Genomic DNA, 11,599 nt, shown 5'->3' with positions numbered 1-11,599 from the left:
CCTGATGGCACTCTGTAAAATACAAAATATTCCCTATGAGAGTAGTTTATACTTAAACCACTATCTCTTTCTAAATTAAAGCATTCCAAGACCCACCCAAGAAGCAAGGAGAAATGAAGGGGATACTGTATTACCTTAAAATACATTGACCCTATTTATATATACATATGCAGATAATTTAGGAAGAAAACATGATCGCAGTTGCACACAACCTGGCCAATCACCTAAATGAATGTTAACCAAAGTACATTTCATCTGAGGATGGCAAGAAAAATAATAAGCCAAAAGCAAAATATATCCATCTAGGACTCCTGCTAATTTCTACTAATTAGGAACAGACAACTCAGATTTCACAATCTTGCAAGGGTCACAATCATCAGATTTTACATGAACTTTAACTATTAGACCATATGCCAAACCACACGAAGAGAAAGCTTTTTTTGTTTCTGCTCTTATCTTTATCTTACATGTAAGACTATAAGAGTAGCCAAGACACTTCAACACCTTAATATGTTTTCTAAAATGTTCTCTATTGCTATGACTTGTGTTACTATAGTCCTTCAGTATGTATATGTGATTTTTAAAAGAATAGTTGGGATTTTAATTAATTAATTAATTGATCAATTAGGAGGGTATTGGAAAGATTTCCTCTAATTATAGTCATGAAGATTATATTTGTCACTTATTTGGCTTTTATTGTTCAAACATTTTAGAGCACATGAAAATATTTTCAAGAAATAAAGATTGGAAAAAAGTTAAAAAAAAAAAAAAGCATGCTTAAATTGCTTAAATGTAAGTAATGGTCCTGGGCAGCCTCTTTTAAGCAATTTTAGTAAATTTTAATAGGAGATCATTTTCAACTGCAATTTGCTTCCTTAGTACCAAAGTATTCAAATGTTTAAATATAACCATTTATCTTTGCTGGTATCATTATTATTGTCAGCATCTCTTGGATTTTTACTTTTCTTTTATTGAATTTTTATTTCTATAGTTCTATCTTTCACTTTTTTCTCCCTTCATATCTCCATTTTCTAAGATCTATTTTGCCTCATTCTTATAAATTTTTCTTTAGGTCTATAAAAATATTCAGCCTTTGTTTCTTTTTGAGTTACTTTTAAGTTTATTGCTTCCCACTTGAGATCCCTTTCTTTTCTTCCATTTAAAAGAATAATTATCAACATTTTTCTGTTTCTTCCCAATAGAATATATTTTCCTTTCCAATATTTTTTAACCAGCTCTGTAATATGATTTCAGAACTTGGTATTGAAATTTATTTACTTCAGCTTTAAAGGAATGTTATAAACTATTCCTGGAAGAAAAATAAATAAATAAATAAAGCGGTTTTTTTTTTCTATGTTCTGTGTAACTTATATATAATAGCTAAACTGAGTCCTATTCAGTATATTTTAACAAATTACCCACTTTATTTATTTCTTTTTAACGAATAAGTAGGCCTAGATTCAATCAGATTTTATATAATTCTGACTTTGTCAGGATTTCTTACTGGCAGTTTAAAAAAGACTATTTATTGAGATCGACTTAAAGGATATAATTTGAAGAGACAGTAACAAATTTCTACTCAGGAATAAACAATAACTCAGGTATTGTCTCAGTCTTGCTTTAGAAAAATCGTCTTTCTTTATCATGGTTATTGGTGAATTTTAGAGGCATTCCTTCTGAATTTATTCATCATTCAGCTATTTGTTCACCTAGTTATTACAACAATTTTTGTTGTTTTGCTGTTGTTTTTCCCCATTTGCAAGCCATTTTGGCCTACCTTTAAATGATTCTCAGTGTGCCCTATTCTTTCCATTATTGTGGGTGCTTTTCCCATTACATGGTTTTGTACTTCATCTAGTGTAGTACATGCCACTGCATTTCAGTTTAGCTTTTTTTTTCTCCCTGTTAAGCTCAATGTCTTATGAGTTCAGGGTACAAATTAATTACACCTCTTTGAAAGTATAATTTCCAAGGAAGATAAAAATAAGACAAATAAATAGTGAAAAGGTATCAACATTTTCTTAAATCCCTTAATGTGAGATCCTTTGAGGTGGTATAACTACTTCAGTGAGCATTTGAGAAACTGAGTATTTATTTGTGCTCTTAAAAATTTTGGAATTAGCTTAGGTATAAAACAAGCTAATATAAATTAAACCGTACACATTGTGTTTATCTTTTCCATTGGACAAAAACTCTACAAGTTGACGTCTAACTTCATGGAGACTGGCCTTAATAAATACAAATATTAGGTAAAAGAGAGACATATCACCTAAAGGATTGAAATCTTTTTGGGCAGGCTTATTAGACATTGCTACTGTATGACATTCAGAAGACACACAACCACCTTTCTCCACATGTCTAGGTATTTGATAATTTTTTTATAACCTCTCTCTCCTCGCCAGATTCTAAACCAATTGGAAAAATTCAATAATATGTAACAAACTAGCTTTATTAGCTGAAGCCAGTAATAATTCTTACCCTCTTACCCTGCCTGAAAATACTTAAAGTCAGTCATAGCAGAAAAGCAGGATAGCTACACACTTTGCCCCAGGTGGTGAGGCTGCTCTGGTGGTGCTAACACGGAGGGGAGACAAGTACATGGAGCTTGAGAAGTAGAGGATCCGCAGGAGCCTCATTTATAGGTGAGCAGTGACCATTCTTCACTCAGACCAGGGGAGAGCAAGATTTTCCATTGCTAATTCATTGGTCTATTAATGAGAAGCACTGGGTAAAGAGAATGGAGAGATGGGGGAAAGTTCTAAGAGCAGAGATGTTCAAATATTATAGGCTAAAACATAATAACACATAATCAATGAAGTTAACTTTTTTACAGGGCAAAAATCTGCAGATCACATCTAACTTTATGGAGACTGAATCCATTAATAGTAAACAGCAAGCAAAACAGAGATACATCTCCCAGACAATTAAAATCTCTTTGATCCCTCTGACAAGCCACATATTCTCTCTTTCCTTAATGCTCACAAGATTCCTCTTTTAAGGTTTCTTACCTCCACACTGAAAAGAATCTGTTGTAACCTCACAAGGCAGATCCCAACCCTCTTGCTACATTATGACCCCATCCCATGTCCTTGATATTTGGGCCAAAGGATAGATCCAATTCCTCATTCTGTTATTTATTTATTTATTTATTCCTTTTTCTAACTTCATCACCCTTTACTATTATGGAGAAATAAGGTACCCTTTTTGGAAGAATGCCATTAAGAAATATGATGAGGGCAAGAAAATTTTTTTTCTCTGTGAGAGTTTCATTTTCTTTACTTTAAACCTTTACTAAATCCAAGAAGCAGGCTTGAGTGGCTTGAGGTAGTATACACAATGAGATTGAAATTTTAAAAGTAGAAGTACTTAACCAAGTGGCCTGTAATGATAGAGTTTTGAATTCAAGAATATCTGTTAGTGTTATTGGTATAAACTGTTAGTAACTGAAAGATTTTATCAGACCTTCAAGCAAACAAGTTAGCTTGTCATAGTTTCATGGATGCTGACAGAAGACAAAAGATTCCTCGGTCACAGAAGGACAGTTTATTACTCATAGCAATAGCACTAGTCAGGGTATCATAATGTTGATTCTTCTAGCTCTTATTCCCACAAGGCATTTGAAAGGTCATCTAACACCTGAACATGTAGTAGATTTTATTATAGGAGAGGAGTTCTGAGAATGGAGAGATGGAATATGTATTGAAGATGGGTCTCCATGTGTCTCTTGTATTTCTCCACATCTGGCAAACAGACACTGACTGTCTTTGTTCTGGACAAACATCCTTGGAGAATATCCTTGTGCCTCCCTCTGGAAAAAAGGCCAGATATACTTAGAGATTTCAAAGAGAGATAGCGTCTCTCTTTGGGGCAAAGGAAAAGCATGCTGAAAACATAACACAGGTTAGTTTCAAGAATCACAAGTATGTGGCCAGAATCAGCTGATTGAACTGTAATAGCAACACTATAATTTTAACAAGTATCAATAGCAGTATGATACCATTGATAAGCCTGAGACTGGTTTAAAGGTTCAATGTAGTCAGTCTGGGTCCATGACCAGTATGTTGTTGCCTCCTTCACCATACAACAAAAAAGTCAAGTTTGGCATAAGTCGTAAGACTTTCATTCAGTCATAGCCTCTGTATTAGGAACACAGAGTCCTTTATTTTGTGTCCAGGCTATGATATTGATGCATTGCCAAATCTTGTGCGACGATGGGTTCAAGCAAAAATATTTGCAATCTGCTGGGTATAGGCTCAATCAGCAGTTAGATTCCAGATGGCCTCATCAGACAATGGGCATGTACATTTACTTGAGTGACCCAGATGATTAGATCAGCAGCTGTGATTTGCCTTCCCAATGTGTGGCCCCAAAGAAGGATTTTTTTAATGTGCTAATCTGTAGTTGTCCAAGTGGCAGACTAGGCTACAGTTAACAAACAAAGAATTAGTAAAATTAAACAAGGTTCATCAAGAAATGTTGGTCAGACCTATGATAATCCCTTGAGTTATACCCAATGAGTGGAGCATTTATACCCATTTTTAGTTCTGCAAAGCTGGCACTGAGTTTGAATAGCCATACCAGTATAATGGATACCATCTGGTTGCAGCTTAGCTGAACCATCACTAGACCCCTACCAGGCACTTATGGGAATATCTATGACTTGAAGATCTCAATGAGCAGCCAGCTTTGTTTCAGATGGCAAAGTGGGAGATAAAGATTCCCCAAAAGATAGCTGTCACTTTGTTTACTTTCTCATGTATAGTCAAGATAACATTAGGAACAAGCTGGCAGATCCTTCACTCATACCGTTTATTTTCTACAAGCAAGATTTTTTGGCTCCAGGCCACCTTATTGGTAATTGAATATGAGCTGATCCACCTGTAATGAAAAATATCAGGCCAGAGAGTTAGCCTCCATGGGTTAAGGCATTCAGATGCAATAAGAAACCAGTAGCAATCTAACAGCTGCTTTTAAAAATCAGTGTACCTAGTAGCTATGTGAAAAAGGTGATGAATGTAAAACCTCACGTGGTATCTCTAGAGGAAGTCTGCCTCACTTTTCTATAGATGTCAATCAGCAAAGTCAGCATTCATAGAGACTTGTATCTTGAAGGCATCATTAGTGTGGTAGGAACCAAATGTACTACCACTAGTTTATATGTGGATTTTCCCAATTAGGAGACTCCCCTCTGTCATTTAAGGGGCCAGGAAGCATAAGCATATAACACATTAATTCCTACTGTACATTCATATGTAGAAGAAATAAGAAGAGTCCATTGAATTGGCTGGTAAGACACTCAAACTGTCATGTCAAATTCTCTTTTCCACTGAGAACACTGCCGAAATATTGTCAGTTTAATTTTGATAAAACTTTTCACACCTCTTGTACTGCATGGGATGCAGTAAAATGGTGACTTGGATGTATATATCAAACACAGCCATAAAAGTCTGATTGGTTTCTCTTCCCCAAATTCCTCTGCATACTTAAAAGAGCATGCATTTTCTCTCCAGTCCCCCTTGGGTTCCAAGAGAACTTAGCCTCAGATGTATTCAATTACTTTCTTAAAACAGCTGAGGTAGAGATAGTGGGGGAGGAAGCGATCAAAGGGTGTAAAGAAGAAACTTTTTTTTTTTTTTTGAGTACTGCGGTGGTCATTTATTGGTGCTCAACCAAACAAACTTGCCATGGTTTCAGCCCACCCAAAGCTTTATAGCTGGCAGAAGTGTGATCATTACTGACAGTTTGGGGACTCTTTGTCATAGTAGACAGGGACACATTGTTTTCTGCTGATGGCTATGGGATTTATGCCCTTTGACTCACATGGTTTTGATTTGCACAGTGATTACCTTGTTTGAGGAGGCATTTACTCCCTCTATTATGCAGACATTTGCTCCCTCTGTTATATCAAGATAACGTTTGTTAGATTACCTTTCAGATTCAATAAAAATACTAACAGAATTTCCCTGCTAGGTGTAGGACTAGAATTGCCCTAGGTGTAGGACTAGCCAGAAAACATTTTTTTTCTGGATTTCTTTGAGTCAATTTCTCATTCTCCAATGGTTCACCTTCTTCATCATGGAAACTATATCCAGGGCAGTAAGAGTCTGAATAGCAGTCATTGCCTCATCTTTGATTTCCCTGAGGACTTTACTGTCTCAGGGAAATCTCTCTTATAAAACTAAAACCCACTGAAAAACATTCTGAGACTTCTTACTTTCACCTCTGAATTGATCTAAGGTAGACATGATAGACTTCAGGAGGGGCTGAGCTTATGACTGCTCAGGGTTGCTATTTTTCTTAACAAACATTACACGTCTTGCCACCTCGTCTCCCAAGTGAACCAGCCAAAATTCTAATGATACAACAGGCTTTTCTCCACAGCAGGCACAAAATTTCCTGTCTTATGCTCTGTGTAGCAATGTAGGGGTGCGTCTCTGTAACTGTTGTTTGAAAAGGGAAAGAATCTTCTGCCCATTCAGGATGAATCTTGGTACTAGTTTTTACAATAAAGTGGACCTGAGACTGATCACCAGATTGATAAGAAAATTTCCCTTGTGCAGGGGAGATTTAGCAACAAATTAGATGTTTTGGGGGGCAATTGTCTTTGAATCTATTTCCTACTACTCAGCAATCAACCCCCTCCCTTACTCATCCCTATTAACAGGTAGTAGCGTGTAGAATCATTTATTGCCCCATCAACCACAAAATTTAGTCAAAGTGTTCATTACCAGTTCACATGGACTCGCTCAAATCTTGTTAACTGGCTGGATTAACATCCTTTCTCTTCCTTCCTCTTCCAGAAAGCCTTCCCTTAACAGCTAACATGTTAGTCTGTTACAGTTTCATGAAGGGTGGTAGAAGAAACAACAATTCTGGGTCACAGACATATGAATTTAGTACTCACAGCAATAGCAATAGTCAGAATATCAGCATTTTCTTGTGCTGGTTCCCTAAGCCTCAATTCCCACAAGGTTACATAAAGAGGGCCAAGTAACCCTTCAGGGCACAGTTATTTATGTTACAAGACAGGAACTCTGAGTTTAGGAAACCTGGATACTTTCATGGGGTAACTAAGCATTCCTGTCCTTTGTTCTAGAGGAAGATATTATGTCTGTCTCCTAAGGATGTTCACTATTCAAATATCCTTGAAAAGATAGTCCAGAACAAAGGTAGCCAGTGCCTCTGCTCACAAGATGGGTAGAAAAGTGATATCATATCGATGGAGATTATCTCCCAGCAAATAATAACCAAAATACAATCTGTGAGTGAGTGATTGTGGTGAAAGGCAAGAAAATGTTTTTGGCAATTAGGACCTCAAGAAACTGGTAGATATATTTGATTTATGTGCCTTTTATGTGGATATTAAATTCACCATGGATAACAACTTGACTATGTATGCATTAAAACACTGATTTGGATTTTGACATCTTCGATGAAAGAAGAAGAGTGACTGGGAGGATCATGGGAACTTATTTCTAGTGATTTCTAAATTCTTCACTTGCTAGTAGGGGAAAATTCCAAGGCATCTCTTCCCTCAGTAACTCCACGGTATTATATAAGAAATAAGTTACATTTTAATGGCTTTGACAAGTTGACTTCTGATTAAGAAAACATTAAGGTAGGGCTTCCCTGGTGGCGCAGTGGTTGAGAGTCCGTCTGCCGATGCAGGGGACACGGGTTCGTGCCCCGGTCCGGGAAGATCCCACATGCCGCGGAGCGGCTGGGCCCGTGGGCCATGGCCACTGAGCCTGCGCGTCCGGAGCCTGTGCTCCGCAACGGGAGAGGCCACAACAGTGAGAGGCCCGCGTACCGCAAAACATTAAGGTAAATTATAAATGCATTTTATGATTTGAGAAAATGTTAAATGAGAAAAAGGAGTGGTATCCAATTATATATACATTTATATACATATGCATGGAAATGTATATACATATGTATACATATATATAAGTATGCAGACACACATATAAAGTCTGTGTGTGCATGTGTATATGGACATATGTATATATATGATATGTACACATGCATAAATATAACATGTATATGTCATCTCCCCATATTATATATGTATATGCAGTATATATATGCATATTATAATTAATATTATATATAATGCAGGCAAATAATATTTGAAATAATAGTATGATGTATTTTGTGTAATATATTACAATATAACATATTTATGTAAATAATTTTTAGAGAAATGTATTAATAGTGTTTATAACCTAGAGTGATTTTTAATATCTTTCTTATATGTCCATTTTTTTCCTTTCCACAATAAATTAGAATTATATTTACTAGAACCTCAGAAATGTTTCAAAACACGTTTGTTTCTTAGACAAATAGGTAAGTAGCTTTTCCTGCATTTCTTGATGAGTCTTCCCAGACTTAGACTCTCAAAGGAGTTATAATTTGAGAATGTAACAAAACATTTAGGAGTCAATGCTAAGTACCAAGAGTACAGAGGGCAAGCTGTCACTGACAAAGCCAAATATGACAAATATGACAGAACCAAATTCTGACATATCTTTCAGACTTAGGGAAAAAAAAGAAGACCCCCCCCCCAATTATATTTAGCCTATTCTCAAAGTTTAGGATGAATATCCATCAATCTCTATGTTCTGTGGAATGGATTTTAAATCACAATTTTCAGCTGACACAGATCTGCCACTTGAAAAAGTGTAATTGTTTCATTCTGAAGAATAATAATTTTGAGTGATTACTACATCTCAGGGGATGAGATGTATAAACATTTTACTAAGAATAACTTGTTTAAATCCTCATGACATGCCAAAAAGTAGTCACTAGATTCATTCTCACTTAAGAGATGAAAAACCTGAGAGGCACAGAGATTTGAAGCAGCTTGTCCTGACACATAGAGCTAGTAAGTGGCAGAGCTGTCAATAAAACCCTGGTGACCCATGTACTTAACCTGATTCTAATTATGCCTCCCAAGAGTGTTAAGAAGACATCCTCCCAGTGGCCCAGCATGCCCAAATTCTCAGTGTGACCTGGTGATCAGTAGGTACATTTGCAAATCTTTGAGGAAGTTTGCAAGATGAGAACTATTTTCATGAAAAATAAAACCATTTTTTATCTTTTTAATACTCATTCTCTCACAGGTGTACAGTAAAAATTTTCAGAAACTTATGGCATGATATGAGTGAATGCAGAACTAGATATGAAAATCCAAATATCTTCTATTAAGCCAGAATTGCATGTAAAATTGAGCTACTCTTCTCACTATTTTCTTATTTGTTTTGGAAAATCTAATTTTTATGTGGTGTTTTAGGTTAAAAAGTTTCTTACTACAAATAGCTCAATTTCGTTTCTTTTTATGGCTGAGCTATTTGTAATGAGGTGGATAGACCTAGAGTCTGTCATACAGAGTGAAGTAAGTCAGAAAGAGAGAGACAAATACCGCATGCTAATACATATATATGGAATTTAAGAAAAACAAAATGTCATGAAGAACCTAGGGGTAAAGCAGGAATAAAGACACAGACCTACTAGAGAATGGACTTGAGGATATGGGGAGGGGGAAGGGTAAGCTGTGACAAAGCGAGAGAGAGACATGGACATATATACACTACCAAACATAAGGTAGGTGGCTAGTGGGAAGCAGCTGCATAGCACAGGGAGATCAGCTCGGTGCTTTGTGACCACCTGGAGGGGTGGGATAGGGAGTGTGGGAGGGAGGGAGACGCAAGAGGGAAGACATATGGGAACATATGTATATATATAGTTGATTCATTTTGTTGTAAAGCAGAAACGAACACACCATTGTAAAGCAATTATACTCCAATAAAGATGTTAAAAAGAAAAAAAGAAAATTTGTAACCATAAAAAAAAAGTTTCTTACTAATATTTTTGAATAGATTAAAAATAAATTTTATAATAAATAAACATTTTACATACAAAAAGATACATTAGATAGATGATAGATCTGGTAAATTTGAAGTTTAAAATCCAAATAGGCCAAAGTGTTTTGGTTCCTCAATTGTTTTTGATAGTGCAAAGGAGACTGAGAATAAAATGTTTCAGAACCACTGCCTTAATGTATGAAAGTAGATTCCTAAAACAGATGGGACATATTTTCTTCATAATCCCATTATAAATGTCTCTGAGTAGATAGCCACATCACTTCTATAATCCCTGGCATTGCAGCCTAGCTTGGGGCAGAAGAGAAGGGCAATGATGACTTGACTCTGGGACCATAAATTTTTAAGTTAGGCAAAGGAAAGGGATGTGGAAGTGTCTTCTCAAGTTCTGCCCAGAAAAGAACTACACATAGTTTTAGATTATCAATTAATAAATAACACTACAGATAATTAAACGCCAGGGATAAGAGAGCTTCTCAGATTGCATTTTCAGTTAAAGGATTAATAAACAGAAATTGAAATAGAAGCAATGGATAGCTCTGAGTGTGCAAGCTGAGTCACTGAGAAGAGGCTCTCACAGAAACAAGTGAACATTTCTATATATGAAGAAACTAGGGAAAAATTAGGGGAGTGGGGAGAAAAATTAGGGGAGTGGGGAGAAAAATCTAACAGTGTTTCTAAAAATTTTCTACTGTATTTATGCTGTAGCATTCAAAAATAAAAAAATGAAAGCATTCCTTTGAAAATGATTTGCTCTAGAAAACAGAATAGGATGTAAAAGAACATCTCTTTTCTCAATAAAATCTAGAATATACAGATAATAAATTATGAAAAGTGAGGTTACATGACAAGAAAAGATAATTTTTAAAAAAATTTGGCTGAGAGAACAAACTAATGTAGAGACTGGATAAGAAAAGAAGAGAGTATAAAAACTAATATATACTACAAATTTAGATTAATATTAAATATTGTAATGTGCAGACATAGCAAGAAAAAGAAGTAAAAGTTATATGCGAGAAGCCTTCTCACCAAGAGAAGGAAATAGGCAGGCTTGGAAATGAAAGAAGGTGATAAAATAAAATCAACATAATAGAATAAAATGAAAATGCAGTTGTGGAAATGCTGTGGCACTGGCAATGTGCTCAACATGTAGGCAATTTTTAAAAAAATGAACTAACCTCTATGTTTCCTGGGAGAAATATCTGAATTATAAAGAAAGAATCCCAATAAATATCAGAAAGGGAAAAAATAGCAAGATTCCTACAAAGAACCAAAATTCATGCTAATCATACATTTCCTCTCTACTACACATATTGTGAGAAAATAGTAGAACAGTATCTTTAAAATATTGAGTCAAAGATGTTACAAAAATATTGTGAACACACAATAATTCAGAGAGAATCAATTTACCTTTCATGAAAAAATATTTTAGCTGATTAAAAATAAATCAAATATAGAGTTGAAACACAGTTGTAACTGAGAGGAAAAGGTTTGAGAATACATTAAATAACATGAAAAGGGGCTTCCCTGGTGGCGCGGTGGTTGGGAGTCCGCCTGCCGATGCAAGGGACGTGGGTTCGTGCCCCGGTCCGGGCGGATCCCGCGTGCCGCGGAGCGGCTGGGCCCGTGAGCCATGGCCGCTGAGCCTGCGCGTCTAGAGCCTGTGCTCCGCAGCGGGAGAGGCCACAGTGGTGAGGGGCCCGCGTACTGCAAAAAAA

The sequence above is a fragment of the Delphinus delphis genome, chromosome 2 (assembly GCF_949987515.2).
Source record: "Delphinus delphis chromosome 2, mDelDel1.2, whole genome shotgun sequence".
Taxonomy (NCBI): domain Eukaryota; kingdom Metazoa; phylum Chordata; class Mammalia; order Artiodactyla; family Delphinidae; genus Delphinus; species Delphinus delphis.
The sequence above is the reverse complement of the archived record's forward strand: the minus strand, read 5'-3'. Positions refer to the sequence as shown.